General features: G+C 39.5%; 1 protein-coding gene across 5 annotated transcripts in view; it reads right to left on the reverse strand.

Moving 5' to 3' along the window:
• Positions 1–14,174, reverse strand: part of COL4A6 (collagen type IV alpha 6 chain) — a 274,981-nt gene that overhangs the window by 85,753 nt on the left and 175,054 nt on the right. The window lies entirely within an intron of this gene.

Consider the following 14,174-nt stretch of genomic DNA (forward strand, 5'->3'; position numbering starts at 1 on the left):
CAATTTTCTGACAAAATGCCACGTGACTCTCATTTAAAAATAAATTAGCCATAGTGCTTCAAATTAAATATTGGAGGAAACAGAGGGGAGAGGAAAAACATTACTAACTATGGTTTTGCATTTTGAATCATGCTAATGTTTTCTACAATCCCCAAATTAACTTATGAAAAATGGAGGGGGAAGTATCTCTGAAACTGAATAGAAACAGAAACAAATGGAGTTAATTTTGGTGGGTAACAACTGGGTAGGGGCATATAGGAAGTTTTGGGGTGATAATGTTCTGTATCTTGGATCTGGTTGGTGGGTACTTGGGTATGTTAACTTTACGCTTATGATTTGGGCCTGTATAAATATCATATAATTTAGAAGTTATAAAAAATGTAAAATGAGACATAGCAGTTCACAAGTAATATAAATGTATATAAAACACTTAATATAATGCCTGACACATAATAATAATACCTACACTTACTCTAACTCAGGCCTGTGCTAAGCATCTCATAAAGATGGTACCATAGAATGCTCAGAAAAACTTATGAAGTAGGTACTATTATCATCACCATTTTATCTATGAGGGAAATGAGGCAAAGAGAAGTTAAATAACTATTCACAATCATACAGTTGGAAAGTGGTAGAAATACCATTTAAACCCGGGCAGTCTGATCGCAGATTGTGTACTTTTAATCACTATGCTGAACTGCCATCCAGTAAATAGTGCTATTATGACTAATATATTATATATAATCTTACATATTATTCATATATAATAAATACACATAATAATATAATATATAATAGTAAATATATATATTTATACATATATAAAACCCTGAACAAAAAGTGTCCTGACTGAGCTGTTTTCAGAGTAGCATAGCTTGGTGAGGGGTGCTCTACTGCACCTTAGCTACCATCATTTCTAAGGAGCTCAACTTGGAAGCTCTGGAGAAGAAAAGGGTTCTACCTCTTGGTCTTCTGCCAGATTATTCTAATGGTCCTTTCTACCTCCTTTCCAAAATGATGGGTCAAAATAGAATCCATTTTCTTAAAAAAACTTTCTATTTTGGAATAATATTAGATTTATAGAAAAGTTCAAAGATAGCAGAGAGTTCCAGTACACCCCTAACCCCATCACCTCGTTTTACTAATGTTAACATCTTATGTAACTATTGTACATTCATCAAAACTAGCAAATTAACATTGGTATGATACTATTAACAGAACTCCATATTTTGTTCAGATTTCACCAGTTTGTTTTTTTTTTTTTTTTTAAGAGACTTGCCAGTACGTTGCCCAGGCTGGTCTCAAACACCTGGCCTCAAGTGATACTCCTGCCTCAACCTCCTGAATTGCTGGGATTACAGGTGCAAGCCACTGTGCTTGGCAGATTTTACCAGTTTTTATACTAATGCCCTTTTTCTGTTCCAGAATCCAAACCAGGATACCTAATCGCGTTTAATAAAATGCACTTAAATTTGTTTTTGATCGTGGTAAAAATACCTAACATAAAATTGGCCCTTTTAGCCATTTTTAAGTATACAGTTCTGTGGCATTAAGTACATTTACACTGTTGTACAACCGTCTCCACCATCCATTGCCAGATCTTTTTCATCTACTCCAGCTGAAACTAGTAAACTAAATTTTCACAACAACAAAGAAAACCTGTAGTCCAGAGTAGCTGGAGTCCAGAGAAACAGCACCCACAATTAACTACTAAGCTGTAACAAGACCAGACAGAATATGTAGAAAACATCTAGATTGAGTTAGTGGTAAACCCTCTTAATAAATAAATATTTGGCAATAATAAGCTAAGCAACCAATTTGAGTGAAATCTATAGCCTGAACAAGAAGCTGCAAATAAACGGTTTTTAGAAGACACAATTCTGTGAAAACAGTCCAAAAGTAAACAAATCACCAGGAGGAACAAGAGGACTATACTCCTGTTTTCAGAAGAGAATCTAAAAGTGGTCGCTTGACTCACTCCCTGGCAGTTACCTAGCAAGGTGCATGGCACCTGAGTAAGTGATGAGACATACCCAGTCTGGATGTCTTCAGTGGCCCTCTCAAACTCACCAGTGCACCACCTCATGTATTCTGTACCATTAAGCAACTGTCGGAAGACTGCACAGTCAAGCACCTGGTTCTGAGAACAATCCCATAGCATATAAAAAGCTCACATAGCTACTGTTGCAAGTATTTGGCAAAATAAAGAAAGAGGAAGACTCTCTAGATTAGAAACATGCTAGATACCTCCATCAGTTCTTCTCAACTGTCCTGTGTCTACAAATCACTTAGGAATCCTGTTAAAAAAAAAGGTTCTGATTCAGCAGGATACTCAGGGTTCTGCTGTTCTAACAAGCTCCCAGGTGATGTTGATCACCTGCTGAAGCAACTTCACGTTGAACAGCAAGTATATAAAATAGTAGTTCTTGGCTGCATGTTGGAATCACCTAGGAGATTTGGGTCCCATTTCGAGAGAGTCTGATTTAATTAATTGGTTTAGGGTATGTTATGAACTGAATTGTGTTCCCTTCAAATTCATATGTTGAAGCCCCCCTCCCCCATGTGAGTGTATTGGAGACGAGGCCTTTAAGGAGGTGATTAAGGTTAAGTGAGGTCATAAGAGTGGCACCTTGATCCAATAGAACTGGTGCCCTTATAAGGAGAGGAAGAGATACCAGAGTTCTCTCTTGCCATGTGAGGACACAGCATAAAACCAGGAGGAGAGACCTCACCAGAACCTGACCACACTGGCACCCTGATCTTGGACTTCCAGCCTCTGGAATTGTGAGAAAATAAATTTCTGTTGTTTAAGCCACCTAGTCTATGGCATTTTGTTATGGCAGTTCAATCTAAGATAACGCATGGCCTGGACACTGGGGTTTTTAAAAGCTCTCAAGGTGATTCTAATGTGCAGCTAAGGTTTATGAACCTCTGCTCTAAATAGTAGTTGAACTGAATGCAATGTCAAAGGTGCATCACTCATATACCCATGCATCACTCATACACAAAAGCTACAGAATATGCTTGGAGAAACATCAACCCAATTCACCAGTTAATTACAGGATAGACATGAACACCCTCCCACACAAACAACTTAGTCATATTCATCAAGGACATCAGTGGCTTACCCAAAACTTAGGAGAGCTTATGTGATGTTTATAAAATGACAGCGGTCACATTTTCTCTTCTAGTTCTCTTCAGGAGAAAGACTGTGGACAATGTTATTATTCGTATTTTCTTAACCAAGACATATGATCCTTTTTTCTGAGTGGGCATATGGAAACTCCTGTGAAGAATAACCCTTCAGGTATGTTCGCCAATATATATATATATATATATATATATATATATTTTTTTTTTTTTTTTGCTTAATTCACAGGAGAATGATAAGAGAGCTATCAAACACTCTGATCACACCAAGCAAGGCTGGGCTGCCATAACATGTTATTTAGTGTTCACTTCTAAAGCAGCATTCTCAGAGTTGGAGTTCTTGAAATCAACATTGAGTTTCATCAGAATATATCTACCTTGAAAGACTTTTATAGCAAAATCAAAGGATTACGGAGAAAATCCATAGTCTTTTTTTTGGTCATCTACTGTATACTATTGGCCACTAATTACAAAAACATTCCACTGTGAGCTCAGTTTACTTAGGCTCTGCTTCTTGGCTGACCAATAATGCTGCAATTCCTCACGTCTTAGGATCAGGGCACCTGGAAACACACACCTAAGCATTTGACCTGCTAACTAACTGAACTACAGCGTCACCCCTCATCATGGAACTTTCACTGGGTTGCTGTAAAGATTAAGTCTGAATCTTCAATGGAAAAGGGCTTTAGAAAAGGATTCAGTACTCGGTGAACAAGATCATAGCATGATGATTAGGTCATGAGAATGTTTGAGGGTGCTGAAATGGTTGGAATGAGTAAGCTTTAGTTTGGTTCAACTGTCCTAACCACCACTTCTTTCCCACCTGCAGATAATCAAGAAATGATCACGAAAATATCTAACAATCTCCTAAGGTTCACTCTTTCGCTTTTTAGCCCCAGGGACTCATCCAAAAAGAGCCAGATCAGGTGGCCACAGGGCTAGGCTTGACCCAAGGAAAAGAGATGTCTCTTTTCAGACACCATTCAGATGTTCCCTCTACATTAGCAGAGACTAAAAAGATATTCCTGAGGGACCAGTCATGTGCTACAAAAGGCAGGCCTTCACAAATTCTCTCCCAAACAACAACTTGGCAGAAGTAGGGTTTTCTGCTTTAACTGGTGAGAGAAGTTTGCTGGGGGTAAAATCACAGAGGAAAACACTTTATCAGTACATGTGACAAGACAAACTTCTTTCATGAACTTTTCCACCTAGCTTAAAAGTAGACTATTTTAACAGAAGGGTGCATGCATGTGTGCACACAAACAGGTCAGTCTGATAACATTCCCAATGCCTTTATCCAAGAAGTCTTCTTCACCACTCTGTATTTTGATCCTCCTTCCCTTCAGATGCTTCCAACAGAAGGCTCACTGCTGTGAGATATTTTTGTCACTAATTAGCTCAATTAAATGATGCACTGAGCAGAGGGAGCCCCACGTTATTGTCAGCATTTACAGGAATCACATGGAAGGAACTCTGGGTCTAGTAGGTAAAGGCTGAAAAGCTAAATATGCTTAAACCTCCTCCCACGTACTCCCCCAAAGCTGTGACGTATTGGCAAGTATCTTAGCATTTAGCAAAGCAAAAGCTCGAGATTGCTAAGCCTGGAGTGAAAGTGGTAATCTGCCCCAGCCACACTGAGACGATGGAGGATTGCCTATCAAATAAGCTTCTGTGGTCATCTGCACTTGAGCCACCTCGAAAGAGGGTACAGACTCCATATTTCGATATGCAGGTGGCAATAGTGAGCAAGCCTTACACCCTGTCCTCAAAGGGTGCATATTTTAGCAGAGGAAACAGTGACTTTTGCCTCTGTCAGTCTGGATCCAGTGTAGGTCCCAGTGACCTGGAAGAAGGAATTCAAACTCTATGGCCTAATATAGTTCTGAGATACAACTCAAATGAATTCTGAATTTCTTAGCAAGCAAAAAGCTGGCAGATGATCTGAGAATTGATAGGTTAGTGTACCCTTTAGACAGAGGCTTAAACCAACATTTCAATAGACTGTATAGAAGTGGCCAAGAGGGAGATAAATGTGTCACAACCAAGCTACTGATATCTCTATTCCTTTTGCCTCTCACTTTCCATGGCCCTGATTACTTGGGTTCCTCTGAACTACTGGGGGAAAATGATTCTTTTCTCCAGTATCTCAGAAGAGGCCTGGGACTGCTAATTGTTCCATCTCCATTTTCTTTATCTCTTTCATGTATGATAGAGTCAGATCTGGGTTGGAATTTCAGTGTTTTACTTACTATTTGTGTGATCTTGGGCAGATAACCTGTCTGTGTCTGTTTATTGTCTTCAATATGAGATTAACAATAGCATCTACTTGGGAGGGTTGTTATAAGGATTACATGAGATAATCCATTTATATCAGTTAAGTTCTTGGCTGCAAGCAACAGAAGTCAACTCCGAATATATTAAGCCAAAAAGGGATTTACTGGAAAGAGCAGGAGTGGTCAAACTTTATCTGCTAAGAGTCCAATAGTAAATATTATAGGCTTTGTGGACAATACAGTCTCTGTTACAACTACTTAACTCTGTCTTTGTAGCACAAAAGCAGCCAGAGGCAATAAGTAAACAAATAGATGTGGCTGTGTTCTAACAAAACTTTATTTAGAAAAAGAGGTGATGGGTCAGATTTATGGTTTGCCAATCTATGATATAGAGACTTCCAGAACAGATGAAAAGGTGAGGGAGACTTTTGAAGCTACATAGCAGGAGCAATCTGGCCAGGGTATCATAATCACAGCCGCTGACTACTACTGTGATTGAACTCTGGCTCATGATCTTAGCTTCAGTTGCTCCACAGAGAAAGTGTCCTATTAGTCCAGCCTAGGACCTATGACCACTTCCTAGCTACACAGGGACAGGAAGGGGGGTATCTGAACTCCTTTGGCTTCCGCAGTGAGAGGTGGGCCCCAACTCACATCAAGACTCATACAATGAGGGATTCTTTTCAACTAGCAAAGGCATTTTCCTGCTGAGTGATTAAAAAATGACAAATATTCACTATACCTCATAAAGTTCTTGACATAGGGCCTTGCATATGGAAAACTCTTGGTGATAATGATGATGATGCTTATTAATATTAGAGCACTAGTACAATGCCTGATCCATGCGGACACTCGATAGGTTCTAGTCCGTTCCTCTGTTCCTCCCTTTTCCCCTTTCCCTTGTGGACTTTCCCACAACTCACCTCTCACCCCTCACTATTGAGAGGCAGCATGGCACAGTGCTCACCGGCATAGATTCTGGAGACTGCTCAGGTTTGAATCCTTACTCTGATCCTTCCTAGCCTGTGACCTTGGGCAAGCTGCTTTATCTCTGTTTCCTGTTTATAAAATGGAATGATGTTAATAAGAGCACTTGTTTTACAGAGATGATATGAGGATTAACAGCATCAGTTGATATACAGCACTTAGAACAATGCCTAGTGCATAAGTGTTTACTATTTTTATTCTCTCTCTTCTCATAACCTTTCTACTCTCACCATATCAACACCCCAATCTGCGCCTCCTATCCAATTATTCTCCCTAGCTTTATCCCCACATTTCCCCCTGCCCTCAGACCATGTCTGCTGGGATGCTGGGCTGTCATCTGAACCAGTTAATAATTACCCTTCCCCCTTCACCCCCAATTTGAGGCCTCAGAGTTGCCATTGATTCTCTTCCCTCCCTTCTCCCTTCATCCACTATTGATCATTGAGATCTGCCTATGCTTCCTTTGAAATACCATTTGTATTTGTCCTCTCTTTTCTATTTACATAGCATTTGCATTTCCGGCATGAGGTTTTGAAGTAGCCTATTAACTTGTTTCCCTGCTTCTACTTTTTGTCCACCTGCCCCCCACTGCCACCAATTCATTTTGCACACGACCAGATTCAACTTCCTAAAAGATTAAAGAGTATGTACCACTAAGCTACTCAAAAGCCTTCTGTGCCTTTCTCCACCCAGAGAAACTTAAACTGGGGTACAAGAATGGGCTTCAGGAGGTCCATAGCGCACTCCTCTCCCTGAAATTAACTGTATGAAGAAAATGTTAAGCATCTGTGCATACATTTCTGAGGAGAGGAGAGGATATGTAGCTTTCATCAGATTCTTAAAGGGGTCTGTGGTCCCCAAAATGTTTAACAGACGCTCTAAAGCAGTGGTATCCAGAGTAGGGGTACAGATACCCCAGGGGGAGTACAAGATGGTTTTCTGGGGTATGAGAAGAAACTATCAGAACTATTTTGTTCATTGTATTACATCATCCTGTATGATTTTGTGTATGTTTTATAATGTACTAATATATTAGTATAAGTATACAGTTTATGAATATACATATATTGAGGGCGTGCTATTTTTCTTATATGTGTGTGTGATCAAAAAGGTTTTGAGGATACTGCTAAAAAAGATCAAATATTCCTTTGCACTTCACTCCGTGGTCTGAAGCTATTTTTTCTACCCTTACTCTTTCATGTGAACTTCCACATATATAATGGGCTCATTCCCACCTATGGACTTTGGTTTATGTGCTTCTCTTTGCACAGACTGCCCTCTCCCTTCTTCTCTGCATATTAAAATGATATCTGTTTTTCAAGGCTCGAGGAAAAATCTCACCTCCACCAAGAAGCTGGTTCTGACTGATCCACCTGCTACACCACTACAAAACTCTCTAACACTCATTGTATTACCTAAGCAGATGGTTCTTAGATATATATGTTGCATGTTTTATTATCGACATATCTTCCACAACTAGAAAGCAAGCTCATTAAAAGAAGACATATCCTCTATAGCAGGGGTTCCCAACCCCGGGGCCACAGATCAGTATCAGTCTGTGGCCTGTTAGGAACTGGGCTGCACAGTGAGAGGTGAGCAGGGAGTGAGTAAGTGAAGTTTCATCTGTATTTACAGCAGCTTCCCATCATGGGAATTATCACCTGAGCTCCACCTCCTGTCAGATCAGCAGCAGCATTAGATTCTCAAAGGAGCGCAAACACTATCGTGAACTGCACATGTAAGGGGTCTAGGTTGCATGCTCCTTGTGAGAATCTAATGCCTGATGATCTGTCACTGTCTCTCACCACCCCAACATGGGACCATCTTGTTGCAGGAAAAGCAGCTCAGGACTCTCACTGATTCTACATTATGGTAAGTTGTGTAATTATTTCATTATATATTACAATGTAATAATAATAATAGAAATAAAGCACACAATAAATGTAATGCACTCAAATCATCCTGAAACCACCCCACCCCTGGTCTGTGGTAAAATTGTCTTCCACGAAACCAGTCCCTGGTGCCAAAAAGGTTGGAGAGTGCTGCTCTATAGGACCTAGTACAGTGCTGGAACAAGTGTTTAGTAGAGACTTCCTGAATAAACTGCTTGGGATACAACAGGATACAGAGTCCTTTCATATTTCTACCAATTATAAGGCTATTGACTGGCAAATGAGGAAACTCATATGAAGCAGGGAATCTTTAGTTATTGCTGATGATCTAGAAACCAGGTGTCAAAGAGTAAAAAGCCTGAGCAAACACAATGCTGTCCAGCCACCCCAGAAAGCTTTATACTGCTTGTTCATTTCCCCAGGGGTTCCAATTTTTGCTGAGACTAATTTATTAAATGTATTTGAGGGGTAAAGCATTAATGACTGATAATGTATTTAATGAGTGTCCCGATCTCAGATAATGACAGCACTCACATATCTTCATAGGGGTGAAGAATGATTGTCAGGATTACCTGGGGAGGTCTGCACTTGGGGTTTCCTCATGTCCTTCACATCCACCCCAAAAATGAATAGGGAGAAAAGGAAAAATGGAGGAGCATCAGGATTTTTTTTAACCACACAAAGAGGTGAAATGCCTGTCCGAGGTAAGAGTAAGCACTAGAGCCCCTGTTCTCTCCATTCCTCTGCAGCGCTATCTGCCTTCCACGACATCCACTTCCTCCCTTTCAGGAGTCTGCAGTTGTATAATATACAATCCATGATTAAAATGTCTTCCATTGCAAAGTTCAAGCTACGTTGCAGTGAAGTGACATGAAGGACACGGAGCTTGAAATACTTCAAAATCTAAATAACTAATCTGAAGCTGGATTTATTGCAATGGGTCAACCCCCCTCAGGCTGTGGAACTGTGCAAATGAAACTCCAGGAACACAGAATGGCATCCCAGTCCCATCTCTGTTCAGCAGGAAGTCTGGAGGATCAGGGAAAGCAAAATAGCTGGCCAAGTTGGGAAACCATAAATTTCTAAACAATTTCCAATTCGCTTTAATGTAGCTGTTCTCTATAGAATACTGCCTTTTACTTCAAGTCTTTTCGGTGGTGGTAAAGGAGCTCTGAAAGCTGTAGGCAAAGATTAAGACCCCCAACAAGTTTCTGAGAAGGGGCCGAGTGAGAAAACGGTTCTCGGTGTTTAAAACTTCCCTCCACTACAAAGTGGCGGATGTGCATCGGGCAAACATCCTGAGATGAACTCTTTATTTATCTCAATTCCTCTTGGCCAAAGTCTATGAAATAATTAATTCCAGCCCCCTTGTCATCACTTAGATGATCTGGAGAAGTTCATGGACATTGATGACAAGGCTGTCAACCTCTCCCTAAAGCACCATTCCTTTGTGTGCATAGGCTCCCCTTCAAATCTGCTCAATCTCGGGAGGACAGGGCCCTTTGTCTAGAAAATCCCTCCCTCCACAATACAATCAGGGCTTAAGTGACTCCCTGGGCCTGTAGAACCAGTCACAATGCCCCGTGCTTCCTGCCCTGAGAGCCCAGAATTCATGACCGTGCAGATAAATGAATTATACACTTGGCCAGAGATTAAGCCTGGTCCTTTGTACAGCAACCTCTGAGGTCTGGGGGAAGATTTGACCTGTCAGGATCTGTGTTCATTCTGCCTTGATGAGAGGCAGAGCAAAGCAGTCCTGGCTGTACAATCCCACACCCTGGGGTGTGATAATCAGCAAGTTGCAGACAAGGAATTGGCTATTGCCTGATTCTCATTGTCCGGGGCCTAGGCTGAACTGTTCAGTGGCTGGCAGGCTGTTTTTTTTACTCCAGATGGTGAACCCATCTCTTGCCAGGCAAACCAAGAAATAAGAGCCTTCTGAGCTGAGGTGCTAGCCAGAAACGGGTCACAGGGGAGTTTCAAGGGGCCAAATGCACAGAGCTAAGTCTAACTCGGGATTCCACCTGCGGACTGAGGCAGGAGGGAAACCTGAGTCTGAACTTTGTTTCCTTGGCTTTAAACTCAAAGACTTAGATATAGATGGGAGAATGAAAACATCTTTTGAACAGGAAAAACACAAAAATTGCTATCAATCAAACTGATTCCCTAATATGTCAATCAAACTGATTCCCTAATATATCAACCAAGTAGCCTGCAAATGTGAGTCATTTGAAACCAAACATCATCAGATTTCCAGAGACCTTTGCAAGCCAGATGTGAGCTGTCTGTTGTCTGACGGTCTTGGCTAACTCCTTCTCTCTCTCTCATGTCTCTGCCCAAATGTGTCTTCCTCAGAGAGGCCTAAACTGTTTCCTCAATCTACATCAGATCCCCTTGTTATAATCTCTAATTGTATATGTTAACTTCTTTCATAGTACTTATCATAATTTTAAATTATTCATATTTGCTCATCTGTTCAACAAATATTTATTATACATTTACTGCCTCTGTAGATACAACAGTGAATGAAACAGACAAAATTCCCTACCCTTAAGTAGCTTACATTATAGGAGGAGAGACAGATAAACAAAAGTAATGTTATAGAGTAAATAAAGGCACAAACATAAATTTTCATGCCAAACATATTTTGCAACAAGTTTTATGCTGGTCAATATATATTCTACAGTGTATGGTTATAACGAATTATGTTTCTTTTTCTTTTTCTACTTGCCTTTTTAAAAAGTTTTGTTTTTAATTGGCACATAATAATTGTGCATATTTATGGTGTACAGTGTGATGTTTCAATCTTGTATACATTATTTAATGATCACATTAGGGTACTTAGCATATCCATTCCCTCCAACACTTGTCATTTCTTTGTGGTGAGAGCATTCAAAAATCCTTTTTTCTAGCTATTTTGAAATATACAATACACTATTGTTAACCATATTCACCCTACTATGCAATAGAAGACAAGAAATTTTTCCTCCTATCTAACTATAAGTTTATACCCATTGACCAACCTCTGTCCCTCTCCCCTTCTCCCTACTCTCCCTAGACTCTGGTAATCACTATTTTACCCTCTACTTCTACAAGATCAACTTATTTAGATTCCATATATGAGTGAGTTCATGTGGTATTTACCCTTCTGTGCTTGGCTTATTTCACTTAACATAATGTCCTCTAGGTTCATCCATGTTGTCACAAATAACAGAATTTCATTCTTTTTTATGGCTGAATAATATTCTGTTGTGTATATACACCACATTTTAAAAATTCATTTAACCTTTGATGAACAATTAGATTGATTCTATATGTCAGGTATTGTAAATAGTGCTGCAACAAACATGGAAGTGCAGATATATCTCTTCAACATACTGATTTCATTTCCCTTACATATATACCCAGTAGTAAGATTGTAATAAACAAGTCCTCCATCAAAGAAAAGCTCAGGACCTGATAGTGTCACTGCTGAGTTCTACCATTTAAAGAACTAATACAAATTCTTCTCAAACTATTCCACATAGTTAATGGAAGGAATTCTTCCAAACTGTTCCCACAAGGCCAGCATTACCCTGATATTAAAACCAGACAATGACACAATAAAAAAGAAAACTACAGGCCAACATTCCTGATGTACATAGATGCAAAAATCCTCAGCAAAATACTAGCAAACAACATCCAACAGCACATAAAAAGATCATTCACCATGATCAAGTGGGATTCTTCCCATGGATGCAAGGATGGTTCAACATATACAAATGAATCAATGTGATACACCACATTAATAGAATGATGGACAAAACCATGTGATCATGTCAATAGATGCAGAAAAAGCATTTGATAACATCCATTCATAAAAATAAACGTGAACAAATTAGGTATAGAAGGAATGTACCTCAACACAGTAAAGGCCATATATGACAAACCCACAGCTAGCATAATGCTGAACGAAAAAAAGTTGAAAGCTTTCCCTTAAAAATCTGGAACAAGACAAGGATACCCACTTGTGATTACCACTTCTTTTCAACATAGTACTGGAACTCCCAGTCAAAGCAATTAGGCAAGAAAAAGAAACAAAGAGCATCCAAATTGGAAAGGAGGAAGTCAAATTATCCCTATTTGCAAATAAAATGATTTTATATAAAGAAAACCATACAGACTCCACTGTGAAACTCTCAGAACTAATAAATGAATTAAGCAAAGTTGTAGGATACAAAAATCTATCTTTTTAAAAATTATTGTTCAGATAAATCTGATCTTAACCCATAATAACAAAGTGGTCATCAACAAAGGAAATACTCATTTTTATAGATACTCCCACTGTCTGTTAAATCAACAAAACATACTCACACTACATTATGTTTATACCTTTATATATTTACCTCTCTAAATTGTGACTGTTAATATGCTGGTCTTCCTCTATCACCAGGTAATGATCTGCTTGAGGGCAGGGACTATGTCTTATTCATCTTTGTATCCATACAGCCCAGTTAGGTGTTCAAGAAATATTTGAGAAATATTTGTTGAAATGAGAATCCTAGAGCCCTGTGTAGGTACTGATATCACTTGGTGATTTGCATGTAAAAGCCCGGGAACCAAGTAAGAATAAAGGATGCGTCCAGCTCAGTGGAGTCCAGGACAGGATGGAACATATCCATAACCCCTAGTTCTTTCCTAAGTGGAGACGGCACTGTCTTGATTCACAAGCCTTTGGGAGTTTTATTCTAGGATTTGTGGGTTCCTATGGGCCCCATCTGTCAGATAGCCCATTACTTTATTAAGGCATTTGTTAGAGATTACAGTGAATCTTTCATATAATGGGACCTCTTGGAGAATAGACCGTGCAAGTTTACAGAATTGTTTGGTTCACTGAGGCCTAAGGGGAAAACTTTTATTGATGAAAATCTTTCTAAACTGTCAGATGCAACCTTCCTGCCTCACAGGGTACTGTCAAGTGGAGATGACAGAAAATCTTTCTTTGCTATTTGAGGACTAGCTGTGTCTCCAAGTTATTTTCCAATAGATCATTTTCCATTGTCTGAGACTGTAGGTATAAGAGGTATAGAGAGAGACTAAATGACTGAGGATCCCTGAACACTACTTGGAGGCTGCTTTTTTTTTTCCTGGCTTATATCCCTGATTTTTTCTTAGATCATTTTCCTATGGTATATGATTCCTCCTAAAAGAGGAATGCCACAAACATTCCAGATAGCAAAGGTTCTAGCCTATCAGGATTTTACTGAGCATGTCGGTGGTATATCTGTAATCCCATGGGCACACTTAATTTAAGAGAAATTACTTTCATTCTACAATCTTCTTCTATAAGGTGGCAGAAACAGGGTTTCAACAAAAGCACTTCTAGACAGTTGCAGTTGACATCAGGGAATTCTTATAATTCACTTTGTTTTTGTTTTTGTTTTTAGTTCACTTTGAATCAACACACTCCTAGTCCCAAACAACTTGACAGGTTGATTTGCTAAAATGCAAGGGGGAATAATGAGTTGCTGCCTAGGGAAGAAAAAGTGAAATCAACCAATTGTACATGTTAAATGCACATTAATTTGAGGCTGGAATGTCCATTTTATATGGCTCACACACTTATCTTAATCTTGCATCAATAGATGTGGTAATACCAGTAGGCACTCTAAATATACCTACTTGTATTAGTTTTGCTTATCTTGGGGGAATTGTGTGGAATGGAATAGGGGTCAGAGGTGAGTACATGCCAGGATTGTGGCGGCTGGGGTGGAGGTATGGGAGTAGGTGAGGAGAGGAGAAGTTAGGTTTGGAGAAACCACTAGTGGAGTAAAGCATTTTATTTACTTAACCTTATCTGGGCAAATCCTAACTTCTTAACTATAGTGATCTT

This window comes from Nomascus leucogenys, chromosome X (assembly GCF_006542625.1).
Source record: "Nomascus leucogenys isolate Asia chromosome X, Asia_NLE_v1, whole genome shotgun sequence".
In the NCBI taxonomy this organism is placed as follows: Eukaryota; Metazoa; Chordata; class Mammalia; order Primates; family Hylobatidae; genus Nomascus; species Nomascus leucogenys.